This window comes from Anomalospiza imberbis, unplaced genomic scaffold, assembly GCF_031753505.1.
Source record: "Anomalospiza imberbis isolate Cuckoo-Finch-1a 21T00152 unplaced genomic scaffold, ASM3175350v1 scaffold_280, whole genome shotgun sequence".
Classification (NCBI taxonomy): Eukaryota; Metazoa; Chordata; class Aves; order Passeriformes; family Viduidae; genus Anomalospiza; species Anomalospiza imberbis.
This window is the reverse complement of record NW_027099905.1, coordinates 70,273-90,847: the sequence shown is the minus strand read 5'-3', so window position 1 is coordinate 90,847 and position 20,575 is coordinate 70,273. Positions and strand designations below refer to the sequence as shown.

Genomic DNA, 20,575 nt, shown 5'->3' with positions numbered 1-20,575 from the left:
GAATTTTCCATGGATTTCACACTGTCTTGTGCTAGGCCTCCCAGATAAGCCATGTCACGATCCCAGTCTAGAGAGGAGCAGAGATCAGAACCATTTCCATGGTGTGCTGGAGTCCCCCTCTGCCTCAGGGAAATGGGCACTGCGAGGGGGTCGGTTAAGGCCATGGGAGCCAGATGTGAATGGCCATGGCCAAAGATGCACAGGGGCCTGGGGAGCTCTGGACTGGCTCCTGGCAACTCTCCACCCTCTTTGCAGGCCCTGTGCCACATCCCTGGAGGAGTGGCTGGACCTGCCCGGGGCCCATGGTGGTTCTGTCCCTCCCACAGAGGAAACCGTCACTAAATCCCTGAGGTAATCTGCAGCAGGCAGTGCCACAACTCTCCCTTCTTGCCTATCTCTGCTCGGTCAGCTCAGGCAGGCCAAGGAACAGTCAGACCCTCTCACACAGGTCAGGGCCTTGGGGAAGAGCTTCTGCCACACAGCCTCACCAAGGGCTGAGCCCAGCACAGCAATTACCTCCCGTGACTGTGCCCATGCCTGGAATCGCCTCCCTCCCTTCAGGAAATGCTGCCTTCCATAAAGCCTCTCTGTCCATCCCTTGAGAAAGGAAGAGGCACAGCTGGATCAGATGGAGCCATTACACATCGGGAAGGTGGAAACTTCAGGAGGCAATACTTGTCAAAGACATGGAAAAGGATCAGGATAAGGCCCGGGCACTTGGGGCTGTGACAGGGCTCTCTCTTTTCCAAACCACCACCCCTCGTGATCTTCCTGGGCACTGGGAAATTGCAGGGGATCTCAGGGAGTGCATGGCCCATGGTGCAGTTTGGGCTCCCTGTCATCTGGTGCCAAATGCCTTCCTGAAGAGGCCGGGGAGAAGCTGCAGCCAGGCCAGGCTGGCAAACAGCCCTGCAGGCCGTGAAAGCAGCAGCAGGGCAGCCAGGCTGCCCTGGATCCCTTCCCGCTGTGCCGGGCACGGCGTGTCCAGATGTGCAGGGAAAGCCCCCGGCTGCTGAGTCCCAGGGGAAGGCTGAGGAAAATGCTCTCACCATTTCCTCCCTGCAGCAATCCTTTCAGCATTTGCCTCATGTGTTCGGATGGCCCATGGGGTTTCTTGTGTCCTGTAGCTTTGTTCTTTCCCGTTGGAGGACCTTAGGGCAACATAGTTCCGTTTCCCAGGAATGGATCCCACAAAGCCAGTGCTCAGCCTGTGGGGTCATCAGGGAAACACTACTCACCCCTGCGACGGGAGCTGGGCTTGCGTGCAGTAACCAGCAAAGGACCTGGGACAGCCCTCCCTCCCTGCAGACACACCTGTAACTCAACAGCCACAGAAGCTCCTGTCATCTCTGCAGATCTGCACGGGCAGCACGGAGCCGCTGGAGAACTCGTGAGGGGATGGCGCAGGGCGAGGGCACACACGTGCATGGTTCTGTCCTGGCACCTGCAGCCATGGCCCCCTGGCCGAGCTTTGGGCTCTGAGCTGGCAGCTCTCCCAGGGGGAAAGGCCTTGACCTACCCTCACCATATCCCAAAGGCTCAATCCTGAAAGTGGGTTGGGAAGCCAGATCACTTTCACCAACAGGGGTATCTGCAAAGAAAGGCAGGACAGAACAGCTCCTGTGACTCTGCTGAAGTTTCTCCTTCAGGCCAGAGTGGCAGTGAGTGCCCCTGGGTGATTGGTGCCCTCCAAGGCACTCCCTCAGCTCTGCCTTCCACTCAGGAGCAGGGGCAGGGGGACCATGTGCCTGCGGTGGCCCCACACTGGGATGGAAGGAGCCCCTTGCAGGGCAGTCAGGGGAGAAAGGACTCCCTGGAGCTGCCAGCAGCTCTAAACCCAGCCCCAGCCTGGGCCAGGGCTTGGCAGCTGCAGCAGGAGCAGCTCAGGCTCCCTGGGGCCAGCAAAGGAGCTGCGAAAGGCACAGCCCCGGGGAACAGCCCTGGGCCTGGCCCCTTCCCTCTCTGCTCTTCTCCGTGGCTGCACAGAGCACCCGGAAGGACACACTGGCATTGCACCTGGATGGAAGATGGAGAGCTAAATGCTCCTTCCTCCCACTGATAGCGATCCTGTGGGATCCCTCAGGGCTCTAGAAAGGAGCAAGGCATGTTTTCCAGATTCCTTCAGCCATGTGATTATGTTAAAGGAAATGGCTCTTGAGTTAGCTGTTGCCACATTTACACTGGTTTTTCTCTCAGGAAAGGCACAGGGTGAACTTGCCTGCAGCATTCTCCAACATTTTCAAGCTCTCATCCAGCAGGGCATCCAGACATTGCAAGTTACCATCCCAATCTAGAAGGGAGCACAGATCAGAACCATTTCCATGAGGTGCTGGGGTTTCCACCTGCCTTTGGCAACTGGGCACTGCAAGGGGCTCGGGTAAGGCCAAGGCAGCCAGATGTGAATGGACATGGCCAAAGCTGCACAGCGGCCTGGGGAGCTCTGGGCTGGCTCCTGGCCATTCCCCACCCTCTTTCCCTGCCCTATGTAACATTTCTGGGGAGGAAAATGGGGCTGCCCAGGGTCCCCGGGGTCTCTCTTCCTCCCACAGCAGAAACCCTCCCTAAAGCCCTGGGGAAAAGCATCCCCCAGCGCTTCCCGGGGAGCAGGGAGCGCTATCCCAGGAAAGGGGAGCCAGGCTTCCGGCTCACCTGCTTCCCACGGAGCAGCCTGGGCAGCCCTGGCAGGCAGGGCCACGGCCAGGAGGAGCAGGAGGAAGAGGCGCAGAGCAAGGGCCATGCTGCCTTGCCCTCTGCCAGTCCCGCAGCTCTTGCTGCCACCGCTGTCCTCACACCGCTGTCCCAGTGTCGGCACCACTGCTGCCAGCGCCGCTGCTGCCGCAACAGTTGTGCTCAGGGACTGATTGCCCGGTCGTTGTGTCAAACTCTATCCTTCCAACAAGTCGTCTAACTATGATCTAGCATTTATTTTCATTTGATTTGTCAAATCTCTCAGTTTCTGAAGTTGTTTGTGGATGGACACTGAATGGTCAGATAAGTTTATATACCACAGTCTTTCAAAATCTTCACAACTATGTCTATATGCTCGTACAAGAAAATTGATGGTGGTTCTGTTTTGTAAGGTTGTATGTTTGACAGCACTAACATCTGTCATGATGTCACTAATTGTAATGGAAGTAAGTACTGACTTCTTGACTAACGCCCTAACTGGTAGAATAGTTGTAATGCTTTACTTGAGGCAATTTGAGGTAGAAATAAAGCTGCTGTAATTCGTTTTGCAGGGCCCCAGGGACTGAAATTGTTATTACAGTTTTCTTTATAATGATGGGTAAATCTTTTTTTTTCTATGTTTTCTCTTGATAATTTTTTGCCATTAGGTAGGTGCAATTTCAGTGAGCTGTCTGATGCTACATGGGTACGTGGGCTGCCTTTAACTTTTCAGGGAATGCCCTGTTAGGCTCGATTTCTATAAATGAGCCAATGTCTTTTTGGCAGTTGCTGTGGGGACTCATACCCTTAGAGGGCACTGGGGTAGTGCAATTGCACCACAAACTTGAGCTGCTGTGTATCCAGGATGATGGGGCGTGACACTTAATTGTGGATCTCCCTGGTACTGAAACTCAGCACAAAATTCTATTGCTAAAGAAGCAAGAACTTCGAATACTTGAGGTTCAGGGGGTGCTTTAAGAAGATCAGGGGCCTAAGGATGTTAATTGATTATGTGCTTTGTCGCGTTGGTAGCTTCACATTAATATTTGTCACAATCAGCTACTGGCCACTCTTAACTGGTATCGGTACACTGACTAAACGGGTCGCAAAGGGTTTGTCTGGGTTCCAATTGGTCAGACGTGGTGTCTGAGCCTGCTGACTTGGCTAAAGCAACCTAAACATTCATTTTTAGCTGATCTACAGACATAGCTGCACTGTAAAAGTAAGTAAGTAAAACAAATAAGTGCCAGTATATCATTTGATCAAACTCTATGTTCTTGTTCAGCTGCTTTTTGGTAAAAGCTTTCTCATATGGTTCTCACACAAATCTTTTAGCATTTGTTTAGGGACTGGCTAACTCTAAGGCTCTAAACTGACCCTCTAACAGTCATTTTTTACAAATTTGGATATAGTTGGATTCTTTTTAACACGACACACACCACACTTCTGCCAAAAGAGCTCTGTGATATTAACAATTTTCACAGTCCAAGCATCCACATAAAACTCAAGATTTGTAGTTTTTGTGTGTTGAACAGGGAATGTCTGGCATGAACCACAGTCTCTGTGCGGCTCACGTCGGTGTGCTCGTTTCCCTACTCGTGGAATTGTCGGTGAGCTCTTGTGTGTGATATGGTTTCACGTTTCTTGCTGGGACCCACTTAGGTCCGGCACCTGTGGAAACACAAGCATAGCCTTTGCCCCAGGTTGCTAGTGGCAATGGTCCTTCAATTTGTCCTGTCTCAGGGTTTCTGATTAAAACTGGAGGATTTTCTTCCATTTTTGCCTGTGTGCTATTTGAAAAGTGCCTAAAAACTGGAGGATTAGGTTCTGCAAATGAACTATTCAAAAAATGGAAGCCATATAAAGCTTTGCTCAACCTCATCTGAGGTGTTGCTTGGGCCTCTCCCCCTCTCTGTTGATCTCGAGTGCATTTTAGTGTGTGGTATCTTTTTAATAATTGCCTGACTTGTGGGGGACTGGGCAATTCTCATCCTTCAAAAATGTGGCCAATTTTGGAGCTATATATGTGGGGCCATTGTCCGGTTTTACTTCTTGGGGTTCATCCGATGAAGCAAATGATTGCAGAAAATGTTGGCAAGCATGATTGGCTGTTTCCCCTGTGTGTGCAGAAGCAAAAACTGCACCTGAAAAAGCATCAGCAGACACACGAGTAGTTTTGAATTTTCCGGAAGATGGGCCTTTGGTTCTATCTATGGTTTGCCATAGCTGCAAACTTGGCAATCCTTGAGGGTTAACAGCTCCCGTAGAAACAGGAGGTTGTAGAAGTTGACAGGGCAAGCACCAATAACGGCTTTTGCTTGGCCCTTGGAGATGCGAAACATTTGCAAAAGTTCCTTCAGGGGGAGAGGACCTTGTTTGGGTGGTGGCAGCATCTGCACAGCAACAAGCTGGTAAAGCAGCTGTGACAGGGACTTTGCGCATGGACACGGAGATGGGAAATGTCTGGTACAGGTGTTCCAGACTGAGGTGTTTGGCCGTTCCTGTGAAGCTGCAGAGGGACGCCGTTTGAGAGAGGAGGAGGCTGAGGCTCCAGTTGCAGCTGGAACACAGAGACCCTCCTGCACAGCAGGAGATTCCCGCTGTGCTCAAAGTTTGCCTCTGAAGACTGAGAGGTGAGCTTGTCAGAAATCCCTGAAAACAACTGGGAAAAGGTTTTAAGTTGGTTGCTGCCACAAGGTACAAATCTCCAGTGGGAAATGAGCCTCTCCAGTATGCTGGGTGTCTTGGGATGAATTAGTTCTTCTAAGAGTAAAGATGACCAATTAAATGTAATTTTAGTTTTTATTCTAGAAGTTTAAAAGTGTTCTAAATTTTTCTGAATTCTAAATCTACTTTGAAGAATACTGAGATTTGTGGAAAAAAGGAAGAACTATTTAAGGATTTTTTCCTACAAAAAAATATTTCTGAATATTTCTAAAAATTTCTAATGTGTAAAAATGAAAAACAAGGACAAAATGGGGTCCCTATTTCTCAGGAGCCCCATGTGGGGCTGCTGCCTGCCCAACCCGGCCGTGCCCAGACAAGCAGCTCTGCCAGTGCTGGTGGCAGCACACAGACACCTGAGCTGAAGCACAAAGACGTTGCTGGACTCAGGCCCTTCCCTGTCAGGAGGGCTGCGCCTCCTGTCCTGGCTGGTGAACAGGGCCAGCGCAATCGGGGACAGAGGGTCTTGTTCTGGGTGGTGGTGGTGGCAGCATGTCCTGAGCAATAATAATACACATGTGGCAGTGACAATGGACACGAGCTTCGAGATGCAGGATGACAGGTACAGTTCTCCCAGACTGAGGTGTTTGGCCGGTCTTGTGAAGCTGCAGAGGCGCTCCTGTGCAGAGAGGAGCGGCTGAGGCCCCCGGCTGCCAGCGGCACACTGGGACCCTCCTGCACAGCAGGGCCCAGAGCTGGCAAGGCTCCCCAGCACGGCTGGAGCGGCTGGCACAGCTTGGCCCAGCTGGACAGCTGCCCCTCAAGGCCCCGGCGAGCAGGGGACGGCTCTGGGCAGGCTCCCTGGCCAGGAGCGGGCCCCAGAGCGCGTCTGCCTTTCGAGGGCGATCTCGTCCCCGCTCTTTCTCCTCCCCACCTTTCCTTGCCTCTGCCCTGTGCCCCTGGGGCTGCTCTTGGCCAGAATTAATAATCCGTGATTGTTCTGTCAGGAAAGGGACATGGAGAAGTTGCTCCAGCATGCACCATGATCTTCACACTGTGACCAGCCAGCACTTTCAGTCAATCCATATCTCGATCCCAGTGTAGACGGGAGCGCAGTCCAGAACCGTTTTCATGCTGTGCTGGGTTCCCGGCGTGCTTTAGGGAACTGGGCAATGCAAGGAGCTCCTTCGTCAGTGCGAGAAGGCACGGCCTGACTTGTAGCCTCCAGTGCCCCAGAGAACCGCCGTGGCTGTAAAGGTGTTTGGCTGCAGCACAAGGCCAGGGCGTAGCGAGGCCCTTGTCGTGCCCCCGGCGTTGCTCAGCAGCCCCATCGGAGCCCGGGGCCGCGGCCATTCACCGCCGGGGCCGGAGAGCCCGGGGCCAGCGCAGCTGCTTGGGCAGTCGCTGCTTGGAGGGACACGGGCCAAACCCATCCCTGAGCAGCCCCTGCCAGCCCTGGCCCTCCCTGCCCTGTGACAGCTCCTCCAGCTCAAGAACACATAGCCAGGCCCTCTCAGGACACACTGGAGCCTTGCTCATGCCCTCTGCCCTTTCCGCACCATGGGCACCCCGTGCAATCTCTCCCAGGTTTTGGGACATCTCTCCCACGAAGGTTCCCCTGCAGGACTGCTCAGTACCCAAGTGCCAGGAACATAACAATTCCCGTGGGCTGGGCTGAGCTGGTCTTGTCCCGGCTGTGCAAGAGTAAACATTATGAATTAAAAACAATTTTTTTTTTTGTTTGTATTGCCAAAGTGTCAGAAGATTCTAGGTATCTGCAACTGTAAAACTCCTTTGACAAACACAGAACTCTTGAAGTAAAGTGGAACAAACATCTGGGGTCTCCATTCTATGAAAAACTTTTATTAGATGCTACAAATGAAACACTTATATAACTTTTTCAAAATGAAAAACAAAGATAACATGAGGTTGCTGTTAGCCCCAGGAGCCCCATGCCTGGCTGCTGCCTGTCCACCAGACAAGCAGCTGCGCCAGTGCTGGAGGTAGCACACAGACACATGAGCTGAAGCCCAAATATGTTGCTGGAATCAAGCCTGTGACAGATGAGTAATGGGATAGTTGACTCTCACAAGTAAAAGACAAATATAATGTATGTATGTTAAGAGAAGTTTTACAGAGTTCTGTTTTACCCCCCTTTGTGTTGTTCTCATGGAGCGACCTGAGTTCGGGACATTGAAGAGGGTCACCTTGTTACAAGAGCAGCACCTGAGCTCCAATTGAGATGTAAGGAAGTAAACTCCACCGCTGGACAGCAAAAAAGGAGTTGATGGACAGAACTTTAAGAAGGGCAAAAGAATTAAAAGGCAAAACCTCCATTGTGTGGATGAGCACATAGAGGGGAAAATCCACTACGCCGGGCACTCTAATATTTTATGTATTCAGTCTCCGGTTGTATTTTTAATAAATTTTTAATAAACCTCCTACATTTTTAGCAGTCAGTATAACTTTTCTAACAAACCATTCCCTGGTTGGAGGGCAGCACCTCTTGCCCTGGCAGGACAGCAGGGCCAGTCCCTTCTGGGAGAGAGGGTCCTGTTCTGGGTGGTAGTTGCAGTGTACTTCCATCAATAGGCTCGTAATGCAGCGGTGGAAGGGACAATAGACACTGGTAAGGAGGTGCAGGATGACAGGTCCAGTTCTCCCAGACTGAGGTGTTTGGCCGGTCTTGTGAAGCTGCAGAGGCGCTCCTGTGCAGAGAGGAGCGGCTGAGGCCCCCGGCTGCCTTTGGCACACTGGGACCCTCCTGCACAGCAGGGCCCAGAGCTGGCAAGGCTCCCCAGCACGGCTGGAGCGGCTGGCACAGCTTGGCCCAGCTGGACAGCTGCCCCTCAAGGCCCTGGCGAGCAGGGGACGGCTCTGGGCAGGCTCCCTGGCCAGGAGCGGGCCCCAGAGCGCGTCTGCCTTTCGAGGGCGAACCCGTCCCCGCTCTTTCTCCTCCCCACCTTGCCTTGCCTCCGCCCTGTGCCCCTGGGGCTGCTCTTGGCCAGGCAGCCTCAGTGGGAGCCAGCACTGGCTGCAGCCCCAGTGGGCCCCCCAGGACGAGGCCCAGCAATGAAGAGGCCAATGAAAGCACTGGGCAGCAGCAGAACCCTCAGCAGAGCTCTTTGGACAACCACGGACCGGCCACAACTCCACTGCAGCCTGACTGGGAACGTTCCCTGTCTACATTAGGCTTTCAAAAGAAACTATTTGAAAGAATGATGAACAAAACACCCACCATTTTCTCTTCCAGCAACACCAGATTCCAACACAGCATAAAATAAAGACCAGCTCCAAAAGAAACAGGCCTGCCGTTAACCCTAGCCAGCAGCCTGTTCCCTTACAGACACCCGTTCTGATGTCCTTCTGGGAATCGGGAACCCGTGTTGTGGTGCCGGCTGCATCTGTGGGAGCAATGGGGAGCATGAGTCCGTGCTGTGCTGCACTGCTGAGCTGGCAGCACGGTGGATACGGCCAGGACGTCCTCTGCTTCCCCCAGAGCTGGGGCCTGCAGGCACCTTGCCGCCCCTCGGCACAGGCTGTGCCACCCAGCAAAGCCCAGCCGGCCGGGAGGAGAGCCCGGGGCCAGCGCAGCTGCCTGGGCAGTCGCTGCTTGGAGGGACCCGGGCCAAACCCATCCCTGAGCAGCCCCTGCCAGCCCTGGCCCTCCCTGCCCCGTGACAGCTCCCCCAGCCCCAGGGGGCAGAGTCAGGCCCTGTCAGGAGCCAGTGCAGCCCCTGCCCAGTCAGGAGCCAGGGCTGGCTCTGGCCCTGGGCTCGCAGCAGGGCTCCCGCTCGGGGCTGCTCCTGTGCCTTGGGCCTCTGGGCGCTCAGGGCCAGCTGCGGGAGCAGCTGCCGCGGGAGGGGCCTTGGTGCCCGAGTCCCGATTCCCCGGGGCTGGGAACGAGCTCCAGAGGCCTCGAAGCCGAGGCGCCTCCAGCTTTGGCTGCTGCCGGGCCGTGCAAGGGCAGGGCCTGGGGGAAGAGCTGCTGCCACACAGCCCCGCTGAGGGCTGAGCCCGGCTGAGCCCGGCACAGCAATTACCTCCTGTGCCTGTGCCCGTGCCTGTGTCCGTGCCTGGCATCGCCTTCCTTCCTCCAGCAGAGGTGGGCACTGAGCCACTGCTTCCTCCGGGATGCGCCTCCTTCTGCAGAGATGTTGTGTCCACCACTTGAGAAAGGAAAAAGGACAGCAGGATCAGATGGAATCATCCACCATTCAGGGAGGGGGCATCTTCAGGAGGCAAAGCTTTTCAAAGTCATGGTTAAGGATCAGAAAAACATCGGGGTTTTTGAGACTGGGCCAGTACCCTCCCACCTCCAAACAGCTGCTGTGCCTGAGCAGAACTCCTGAGGGGATGGCGCAGGGCGAGGGCACACACGTGCATGGTTCTGTCCTGGCACCTGCAGCCGAGCTTTGGGCTCTGAGCTGGCAGCTCTCCCAGGGGGAAAGGCCTTGACCTACCCTCACCATCTCCCAGAGGCTCAGTCCTGAATGTGGGTTGGGAAGCCAGATCACTTTTAGCAACAGGTTCAGCTGCAAAGAAAGGCAGGACAGAACAGCTCCTGTGACTCTGCTGAAGATTCTCCTTCAGGCCAGAGTGGCAGTGAGTGCTCCTGGGTGATTGGTTCCCTCCAAGGCACTCCCTCAGCTCTGCCTTCCACTCAGCAGCAGGGGCAGGGGGACCATGTGCCTGCGGTGGCCCCACACTGGGATGGAAGGAGCCCCTTGCAGGACAGACAGGGGAGAAAGGACTCCCTGGAGCTGCCAGAAGCTCTAAACCCAGCCCCAGCCTGGGCCAGGGCTTGGCAGCTGCAGCAGGAGCAGCTCAGGCTCCCTGGGGCCAGCAAAGGAGCTGCGAAAGGCACAGCCCCGGGGAACAGCCCTGGGCCCGGCCCCTTCCCTCTCTGCTCTTCTCCGTGGCTGCACAGAGCACACGGAAGCACACACTGGCATTGCACACGGGAGGAAGTTGGACAGCTAAATGCTCCTTCCTCCCACTGACAGTGATCCTGTGGGATCCCTCAGGGCCTGAGAAGGGAGCCGGGCAAATTTTCCTGAATCCATCTGCCCTGAGAGTGCCTTAAGGGAAAGGGCAAATGTGTGAGCTCTGGCCTCCTTGTCTCTGCTTATTCTGACAAGATGGTACATTGAGAACTTGCCTCCAGCATTTCCCAAGAGTCTCAAGCCATAATCCAGCAGGGCTTCCAGATAATCCGTGTCCTGATCCCAGTCTAGAAGGGAGCAAAGATCAGAGCCATTTCCATGGTGTGTTGGGATCCCCTACTCACTCACAGAACTGGGCACTGCAAGGGGGTCAGGTCAAGTCTGTGGGAGCCAGATGAGAATGGAGATGGCCAAAACTGCACAGGGGCCTGGGGAGCTCAGGGCTGGCTGCTGGTCAACCCCCATCCTCTTTGCAGGCCCAGTGCAGCATCCCTGGAGAGGAAACTGGAGCAGCCCACGGCCCATGGGGATTCTCTCACTTGTACAAAGGAAACTTTCTTTTAATCCCTTGGGAAAACTGCAGCAGGCAGTGCCGCAAATATCCCTCCCCAACGCCCTCCCTCCCTCCCTCCCTCCTGTCCTACCAACCACCCGCCCTCCTTCTGCTGGCACACCTGCCCCAGCCCAAGGGCACATAGCCAGGCCCTCTCAGGACACACTGGAGCCGTGCTCTCGCCCTCTGCCCTTTCCCCACCATGGGCACCCCGTGCAGTCTCTCCCAGGTTTAGGGACGTGTCTCCCACAGAGGGACCCCAGCAGGACTGCTCAGTACCCGAGTGCCCTGAGCATAACAATTCCTCTGGGCTGTGCCGGTCTTGTCCGGGCTGTGCCCGCACTGCCAAGCAGCAGAGAGGGCAGCTCAAGCCTCAGCAGGGCTCAGCAGGCCCAGAGGCACAGCAATTACCTCCTGTGACTGTGCCTGGCATCGCCTCCCTTCCTGCAGCAGAGGCTGCCAATGAGCCACTGCTTCCTCCGGGAAACTCAGCCTTCAGCACAGCCTCTCCATCCACTTCTGGAGAAAGGAAGAGGGACAGCTGGATCAGGTGGGACTGCTGCCCATTGTGGAGGTGGCATCTTCAGGAGGCAATGCTTGTGAAAGGCAAGCATGGTTAAGGATCAGGAAATCCCTATAAAATTTCTGGGTAGGCTACGACCCACTCCCTCCTCCAAACCACTGCTCCTCCTAATCTGCCTGGGGACTGGGAAATTGCAGGGGATCTCAGGGAGTGCATGGTCCATGCTGCAGTTTGCGCTCCCTGTCAGCTGGTGCCAAATGCCTTCCTGCAGAGGCTGGGGAGAAGCTGCAGCCAGGCCAGGCTGGCAAACAGCCCTGCAGGCCGTGAAAGCAGCAGCAGGGCAGCCAGGCTGCCCTGGATCCCTTCCCGCTGTGCCGGGCACGGCGTGTCCAGATGTGCAGGGAAAGCCCCAGGCTGCTGAGTCCCAGGGGAAGGCTGAGGAAAATGCTCTCACCATTTCCTCCCTGCAGCAATCCTTTCAGCATTTGCCTCATGTATTCGGATGGCCCATGGGGTTTCTTGTGTCCTGTAGCTTTTTTCTTTCCCGTCGGAGGACCTTCAAGCAACATAGTTCCATTTCCCAGGAATGGATCCCACAAAATCATTGTTTAGCCTGTGGGGTCACCAGGGACACGCTACTCACCCCTGCGACGGGAGCTGGGCTTGCGTGCAGTAACCAGCAAAGGACCTGGGAAAGTCCTCCCTGCAGACACACCTGTAACTCAACAGCCACAGAAGCTCCTGTCATCTCTGCAGATCTGCACGGGCAGCACGGAGCTGCAGGAGAACTCGTGAGGGGATGGCGCAGGGCGAGGGCACACACGTGCATGGTTCTGTCCTGGCACCTGCAGCCATGGCCCCCTGGCCGAGCTTTGGGCTCTGAGCTGGCAGCTCTCCCAGGGGGAAAGGCCTTGACCTACCCTCACCACCTCCCAGAGGCTCAGTAATGGGTATGGGTTGGGAAGCTGGACCACCTTCACCAACAGCTTCAGCTGCAAAGAAAGGCAGGACAGAACAGCTCCCGTGGCGCTGTAGGAGATCCTCAGGCTGCACCAAGGCTCAGCCCCGGGGCACAGCCCTGGGCCCGGCCCCTTCCCTCTCTGCTCTTCCCCGTGGCTGCACAGAGCTCATGGAAGCACACACAGGCAATGCATACGGGAGGAAGGTGGACAGCTAAATGCTCCTTCCTCCCACTGACAGCGATCCTGTGGGATCACTCAGGGCTCCAGAAAGGAGCAGGCCAAGGCTTCCAGAATCCTTCAACCCCGACTTAACCCTAATGAAAATGGCAGATGAGTGAACTCTTGCCTCCTTGACTCTGATTATTCTGTCAGTAAAAAGAGAAAGTTAGAACTTCTCTCCAGCATTCTCCATGATCTTTAAAGTGTCCTTCATCAGCACTTGGAAATAATTCAATTTGCGATCCAAATCTAGAGGGAAGCAGCGACCAGACCCATTTCCATGGTGTGCTGGGATCCCTTCTGCATTGGGGAACTGGGCACTGCAAGGGGGTCAGGTAAGGCTATGGGATCCAGATTTGAATGGACATGGCCAAAGCTGCATAGGGGCTTGGGAAACTCTGGGCTGGCTCCTGGTCACACCCCACCCTCTTTCCCTGCCCTGTGTGACATTTCTGGAGAGGAAAATGGGGCTGCCGGGGTCCCCGGGGTCTCTCTCCCTCCCACAGCAGAAACCCTCCCTAAAGCCCAGGGAAAAGCATCCCCCAGTGCTTCCCGGGGAGCAGGGAGCGCTGTCCCGGGAAAGGGGAGCCAGGCTGCCGGCTCACCTGCTCCCCGCGCTTGCAGCGGAGCAGCCTGGGCAGCCCTGGCAGGCAGGGCCACGGCCAGGAGGAGCAGGAGGAAGGGGCGCAGAGCAAGGGCCATGCTGCCTTGCCCTCTGCCAGTCCCGCAGCTCTTGCTGCCACCGCTGTCCTGACACAGCTGTCCCAATGTCAGCACCACTGCTGCCAGCGCCGCTGCTGCCGCAACAGTTGTGCTCAAGGACTGACTGCTCGGTCGTTGTGGTGCTGTGCAACCACGGGGCTCTGGCACCTCTGTGACCTCAGAGCCTGCTGTGACCTCAGCCTGCTGTGACCCCAGAGCCTGCTGTGACCTCATGGCCTTGGCTGTACCCCCAGAGTGTACCCCCATCTATATAAACGGACTGCCCTGACTGTAAATGTTTTGTTTCATCAAAGGGCCATTTCTCAGCAAAACCTTTGTTTTGCCAGCTGACATTGCTGGTCAGGCTGTGTGCCTGAAGCTGCTCAGAATTCACAGAATTCATACAAAATTCACAGAATGACCATGTTGGAAGAGACCTTCAAGATCATCGAGTCCAACCCATGTCCCAGTACTTGAACTAAATCATGGCACCGAGTGCCACGTCCAGTGTTTTTTTAAACACGTCCAGGGACGGTGACTCCACCACCTCCCCGGGCAGGCCGTGCCTGTACTTTATCACTCTTTCCGTGAAAAACCTTTTCCTAACGTCCAATCTACATTTCCCTTGGTGCAGCTTGAGGCTGTGTCCTCTGGTTCTGTCAGTTGCTGCTTGGAGAAAGAGCCCAACCCCACCTGAGCACAGCCACCTTTCAGGAAGTTGTAGAGTGATAAGGCCACCCTTGAGTCTCCTTTTCTCCAGGCTGGACACCGCCAGCTCCCTCAGCTGCTCCTCACAGGGCTTGTGTTCCTGGCCCCTCACCAGCCTCGTTGCCTCCTCTGGATGTGCTCGAGTGTGTCAATGTCCGTCCCAAACGGAGGGCCCAGAACCGGACACGGCACTCAAGGTGTGCCCTGACCAGCGCCAAGCACAGGGGCAGAATGATCTCCCTGCTCCTGCTGATCCAGGCCAGGAGCCATTGGCCTTCTTGGCCACCAGGGCACACTGCTGGCTCATGTTCAGCCGGCTGTCAACCAGTTCCCCCCAGGTCCCTTTCTGCCTGGGCACTGCCCAGCCACACCGTCCCCAGCCTATAACGCCGCAGGGGGTTATTGTGGCCAAAATGCAGGAGTGGGTACTTGGACTTACTAAACTTCATCCTACTGGACTCTGCCCATCCATCCAGCCGTTCCAGGTCTCCCTGCAGAGCCCTCCTGCCTTCCAACAGATCGACACACACTCCCAGCTTGGTGTGGTCTGCAGATTTACTGGTGAAAGACTCAATCCCCTCATCCATGTGGTCAATAGAAACATTGAACAGAGCTGGCCCCAGCACAGAGCCCTGGAGGACACCACTGCTGGCTGGCTGCCAGCTGGAATGCAGCACCGCTCCCCACCACTCTCTGGGCCCGGCCATCCAGCCAGTTCTGAACCCAGCTCAGAGTGCTCCTGTCCCAGCCGTGGGCTGCAGCTCTTCCAGGAGTGTGCTGTGGGAGACAGTGTCAAAGGCCGTGCTGGAGTCCAAACAGACAACATCCGCAGCCTTTCCTGCATCCACCAGGTGGGTCACTTGGTCATAAAAGGAGATCAGGTTGGTCAGACATGACCTACCCCTCCTAAACCCCTGCTGGCTGGGTCTGATACCCTGGCCATCCTGTAGATGCTGTGTGATGACACTCGGTATAAACTGTTCCATGACCTTACCGGGTACTGAGGTCAGGCTGAGTGGCCTGTAATTACCAGGACCCTTCTTCCTGCCCTTGTTGTGAATGGGTGTGACACTGTGCAGCTTCCAGCCATCTGGAACCTCACCAGTGAGCCAGGACTGCTGGTAAATGATGGAGAGTGGCTTTGCAAGCTCATCTGCCAACTCCCTCATCACCCTGGGCTGCATCCCATCTGTTCCCATGGATTTATGAACGTCTAAACAGCTCAGCAGTTCTGACTGCCTCCTCCTGGATAACAGGGGGCCCATTCTGCTCCCTGGCTCCATCAACCAACCCAGGAGGACAGCTGTCCTGGGGACAAGTCATTCCCACTAAGGACTGAGGCAAAGAAGGCGTTAAGCACCTCTGCCTTCTCCTGATCTGCAGTTACTAAGTTCCCTCCCACATCTAATAAAGAACAAAGGTTGGTCTTACCCTTCCTTTTACCAGTGATGTATTTGCAAAAACAGTTTTATTACCCTTTACAGAAGTTGTCATTTTAAGTTCAAACTGAGCTTTGGCCTCCCTAATTTTTTTTTCCTACATGCTTTAGCAGCCCCCTTAAATTCTTCCGGGGAGACCCGACCCTCCTTCCAAAGATGATACATCCTCCTTTTATTCCTAAATTCCTCCAAAACCTCCTTGCCCATCCAGGCTGGGCATTTGCCTCGTCGACTCATCTTTCGGCACCCAGGGGCGCCCTGCTCCTGTGCCCTCAAGATCTCTGTTTGGAAGCATGCCCACTTTTCCTGGACTCCTTTGTTTTTAAGGGCTGCTTCCCAAGGAACTCTCTGAACAAGTCTCCGAAACAGGCCAAAGTCTGCCCTCTGGAAGTCCAATGTAAAAGTCTTATTGACGTTCCTCCTGATTTCACAAAATAGCAAGACATCTTGATACCACGGTGTTCCCATGTCTGAGACGTAACATAAGGCAGACCACTCGTGTTTCCTCAGAAAAACAGCCTTGTTTATTGTCCGGAGCTTTCTTTTATAGCCCATTCAAAGCTCCCAGGTCGAGACAGCTCATTGGTCTATCTGTGTGCCCCGAGACTCTGAACCTATACAATGCCTGCATCCTAGGAGAGCTCCCACTGGCTGTGTGCTTCTGCCAGTCAAACACAGAGGCTGGTACACGGAGCAGAGCTGGACTGCTTATTATAACTTGATTAATGCTGACTACAGATCAGCTTGCCATGCAACAAATTCTATCATTTCATGATCACTGTGGCCCAAGCAGCCTCCAACCACCACATCTCTCCCCAGTCCACCTCCATTTGCAAACAGCAGATCTAACATGATTCCTCCCCTGGGGGGCTCGCCCACCAGCTGCAACAAACAGTTGTCCTCCACACACTCTACAGATTTCCTGGGCTGCTTTTTTTCTGCTGTATTGAGTTCCCAGCAGATGTCTGGCAAGTTGAAGTCGCCTACAAGAACAAGGGCTGATGATCCTGAAACATTCTCTAGCTGCTTATAGAATGAGTTGTCCACCTCTTCTTCCTGCCTGGGTGGATGATAACAGACTCTCAGTAGGATGTCAGCCTTGTTGGCCTTCCCCCTAATTCTTACCATAGGCATTCAACATTCTGCCAATTAGTTCCAATATCCATGGTGTCCAAAGCCTCCCTTTTTTATTCTTTAAATAAAGGGCCACCCCTCCACCTCTTCTCCCTCTCGTGTCTCTCCTGAAGAGCTTGTAGCTATCCAGGGCAGTGCTCCAGCCATGTGAGTCATCCCACCCTGTTTCTGTGATGGCAATCATAGCATAGCTCTGCAGCTCTGCTGCTGCACCATGGCCTCCAGCTCTTCTTGTTTGTTGCCCATGCTGTGTGCATTGGTGTGCATGCACCTCAGCTGGGCTGCTGATTCCATCCCTAACTCAGGCTTACCATCCTTGGGCCTGCTTCCAGAGAGCCCAGCTATATCCCCTTCCCCCTTGAAACCTAGTTTAAAGCCCTCTCAACAAGGTCTGCTAGCTCATCAGCTAAAAGCCTTCTGCCTTTAACAGAGAGATGGAGAGCATCTGGTTACAGCAGGCCAGGTGCCATAAAAGTTGCCCCATGATCAAAGAATCCAAAATTCTGCTGCTGACACCAACCCTTGCAACACTCATTGATAGTTTGAGCTCTCCTGTTCCTTTCACCGTTTTTCCCAGCCACCAAAGGGACTGAGGAAAGGACTACCTGTGCCCCCGTCCCATCAACCACTTGTCCCAGTGCCCTAAAGTCCCTTTTAATTGTCCTGACACTCCTCTTTTCAATCTCATCGCTGCCAGCCTGGAGTATCAGCAGTGGGTAATAATCAGAGGACTGAATCAGCCCAGGCAGTGTCTCAGTGATCTTTCGTCCCCGGGCCCCAGGGAGGCAGCAGACCTCCCTGTGGGGTGGGTTCGGTCGACGTACGGGGCCCCCTGCTCCCCTCAGAAGAGAATCAGCCACTACAATTACCCTTCTTATCTTTTTGATATTAGATCCATCTTATAGATTAATGATAACTGGGAGGCTGACTGGGCAGATAAGCTTCTTCTAAATCATCTGGCTGAGTCTCTAGATCCAGGGGCGCATACCTATTCTGAAGTGGCACCTGGCAAGAGGATGGGGGTCGGGAGGAATTTTTATCATACCCTCCCTGGGCAGGGACCCATTCCCACTCTCCTTCATCTACCAGGTGCCCCTCTATTGCCTGACAGTGAGAGGCATGGGAGTCCTCTGACTCTTGCTGGGCCTCCCTTAAGGATGGAAGGGCTGAACTCCACCAATCTATTTCCCTTTCTCTTTCGCTGATACTCCTGAGTCTTTCAACTTGCTCCCTAAGCTCGGCCACCAGTGAAAGGAGATTGTTCACCTGTTCATACCGCAGGCAGGTTTTCTCCACAACTCCCCCTGAATCCACCGCTGAGCTCAAACACTCTGCACAGGAATGGGTCTGGACAGATGCATCCTTTTTGGAGGGTTCCATCTGATTACATACACTCGTATTATCTACACTTTTCAATCACGTAAAAACCATTACTACCAGTAACCCCAAAACCAATCAACCAACAGAAACGCTGCAAACAACACACAGTAAACCTGACTAGAAAGAAAACCTGCAACCCTTCCTGCTTGCCCTGCCTGTGCCAACTGCCTCGCGAACTGCCCTTCAGAGGCGAGCCACAGCCCTGTTTGCCCGCTCCTGTTCGCCGCGCTCCCTAGAGGCCTCTTTTAACCAGCCCGCTACCCAAGGAGGGAGGAAGCCACACCCTGTCCCTGTGACTCACAGGCTCTTGATGGCTTCCCTCTTTTCCTGGGCATGCCACTGGAGGAGCTGCAGGCCCAGATGATCCCACTGAAGGAAATGGGCCCTCAGCCCAGGGACGCTCAGCATGGGCTCGCCCAGCCCCTCGGGGCCCCGCTGCTGCTCACAGCAGCCCCTGCCTGGCTCCTGCCTGCCCTCACCGTGGGCATCCACGGCTGCTCCTGGGCATGGAGCTCAGCCAGAGCTGGTGCCGGCTGGGCTTTGCTGGTGGTACCACCCGGACACTGGGGTGACAGCTCCATGTCTTTATGGTAACAGAAGAGTTGGGCCAAGCCCTACTCACCTTCAGTAAGGGCCTGAGAGCGGGACCAGTGCCTTCAGGGGTAGAGGACCTTGTTTGGGTGGTGGCAGCATCTGCACAGCAGCAAGTTGATAAAGCAGCTGTGACAGGGACATTACGCATGGGCATGGAGATGTGCGATTAGAGGTCCAGTTCTCCCTTAGGTGTTTGGCAGGACATGTGAAGGGGGAAGGATATGACTGTGAAAGAGGCCATGGCAAGTGACACAGTGAACAGAGTCTATGCTGTACCTATCATGCACTGCTTGTGTCCATGCTGCGAGCAGAAAATCCTTGAGATTTTTCAAAGTGGATTCAGGGCATGTGTTCCTGTCTTGCTTTGAAGCTCTACAGGTTCGGTGGGGAGCGTGAGCCCGCGCTGTGCTGTACTGCTGAGCTGGCAGCACGGTGGATACGGCCAGGACGTTCTCTGCTTCCCCCAGAGCTGGGGCCTGCAGGCACCTTGCCGCCCCTCGGCACAGGCTGTGCCACCCAGCAAAGCCCAGCCGGCCGGGAGGAGAGCCCGGGGCCAGCGCAGCTGCTTGGGCAGTCGCTGCTTGGAGGGACACGGGCCAAACCCATCCCTGAGCAGCCCCTGCCAGCCCTGGCCCTCCCTGCCCTGTGACAGCTCCTCCAGCCCAAGGACACATAGCCAGGCCCTCTCAGGACACACTGGAGCCTTGCTCTCGCCCTCTGCCCTTTCCCCACCATGGGCACCCCGTGCAGTCTCTCCCAGGTTTTGGGACATCTCTCCCACGAAGGTTCCCCTGCAGGACTGCTCAGTACCCAAGTGCCCGGAACATAACAATTCCCGTGGGCTGGGCTGGTCTTGTCCCAGCTGGGCAAGAGTAAACATTATGAATTAAAAACAATTTTTTTTTTGTTTGTATTGCCAAAGTGTCAGAAGATTCTAGGTATCTGCAACTGTAAAACTCCTTTGACAAACACAGAACTCTTGAAGTAAAGTGGAACAAATATCTGGGGTCTCCATTCTATGAAAAACTTTTATTAGATGCTACAAATGAAAAACTTATCTAAATGTTTCAAAATGCAAAACAAAGATAACATGAGGTTGCTGTTAGCCTCAGGAGCCCCATGCCTGGCTGCTGCCTGTCCACCAGACAAGCAGCTGCGCCAGTGCTGGAGGTAGCACACAGACACATGAGCTGAAGCCCAAATATGTTGCTGGAATCAAGCCTGTGACAGATGAGTAATGTGATAGTTGACTCTCACAAGTAAAAGACAAATATAATGTATGTATGTTAAGAGAAGTTTTACAGAGTTCTGTTTTACCCCCCTTTGTGTTGTTCTCATGGAGCGACCTGAGTTCGGGACATTGAAGAGGGTCACCTTGTTACAAGAGCAGCACCTGAGCTCCAATTGAGATGTAAGGAAGTAAACTCCACCGCTGGACAGCAAAAAAGGAGTTGATGGACAGAACTTTAAGAAGGGCAAAAGAATGAAAAGGCAAAACCTCCATTGTGTGGATGAGCACATGGACAGGGAAAATCCACTACGCCGGGCACTCTAATATTTTATGTATTCAGTCTCCGGTTGTATTTTTAATAAATTTTTAATAAACCTCCTACATTTTTAGCAGTCAGTATAACTTTTCTAACAAACTATTCCCTGGTTGGAGGGCTGCACCTCTTGCCCTGGCAGGACAGCAGGGCCAGTCCCTTCTGGGAGAGAGGGTCCTGTTCTGGGTGGTAGTTGCAGTGTACTTCCATCAATAGGCTCGTAATGGAGCGGTGGAAGGGACAATAGACACTGGTAAGGAGGTGCAGGATGACAGGTCCAGTTCTCCCAGACTGAGGTGTTTGGCTGGTCTTGTGAAGCTGCAGAGGCGCTCCTGTGCAGAGAGGAGCGGCTGAGGCCCCCGGCTGCCAGTGGCACACTGGGACCCTCCTGCACAGCAGGGCCCAGAGCTGGCAAGGCTCCCCAGCACGGCTGGAGCGGCTGGCACAGCTTGGCCCAGCTGGACAGCTGCCCCTCAAGGCCCCGGCGAGCAGGGGACGGCTCTGGGCAGGCTCCCTGGCCAGGAGCGGGCCCCAGAGCGC

General features: G+C 54.6%; 2 long non-coding RNA genes across 2 annotated transcripts; both read right to left on the bottom strand.

Annotated features, from left to right (window-relative positions):
- Positions 1-15: 15 nt before the first annotated feature.
- Positions 16-18,514, bottom strand: LOC137466556 (uncharacterized). Its single transcript, XR_010995209.1, has 3 exons — positions 18,199-18,514; positions 13,140-13,615; positions 16-67 (listed from the first exon to the last, which is right to left on the bottom strand). It is a non-coding gene; the product is annotated as an uncharacterized lncRNA (long non-coding RNA).
- Positions 802-12,612, bottom strand: LOC137466559 (uncharacterized). Its single transcript, XR_010995216.1, has 3 exons — positions 12,274-12,612; positions 11,997-12,068; positions 802-1,151 (listed from the first exon to the last, which is right to left on the bottom strand). It is a non-coding gene; the product is annotated as an uncharacterized lncRNA (long non-coding RNA).
- Positions 18,515-20,575: the final 2,061 nt, after the last annotated feature.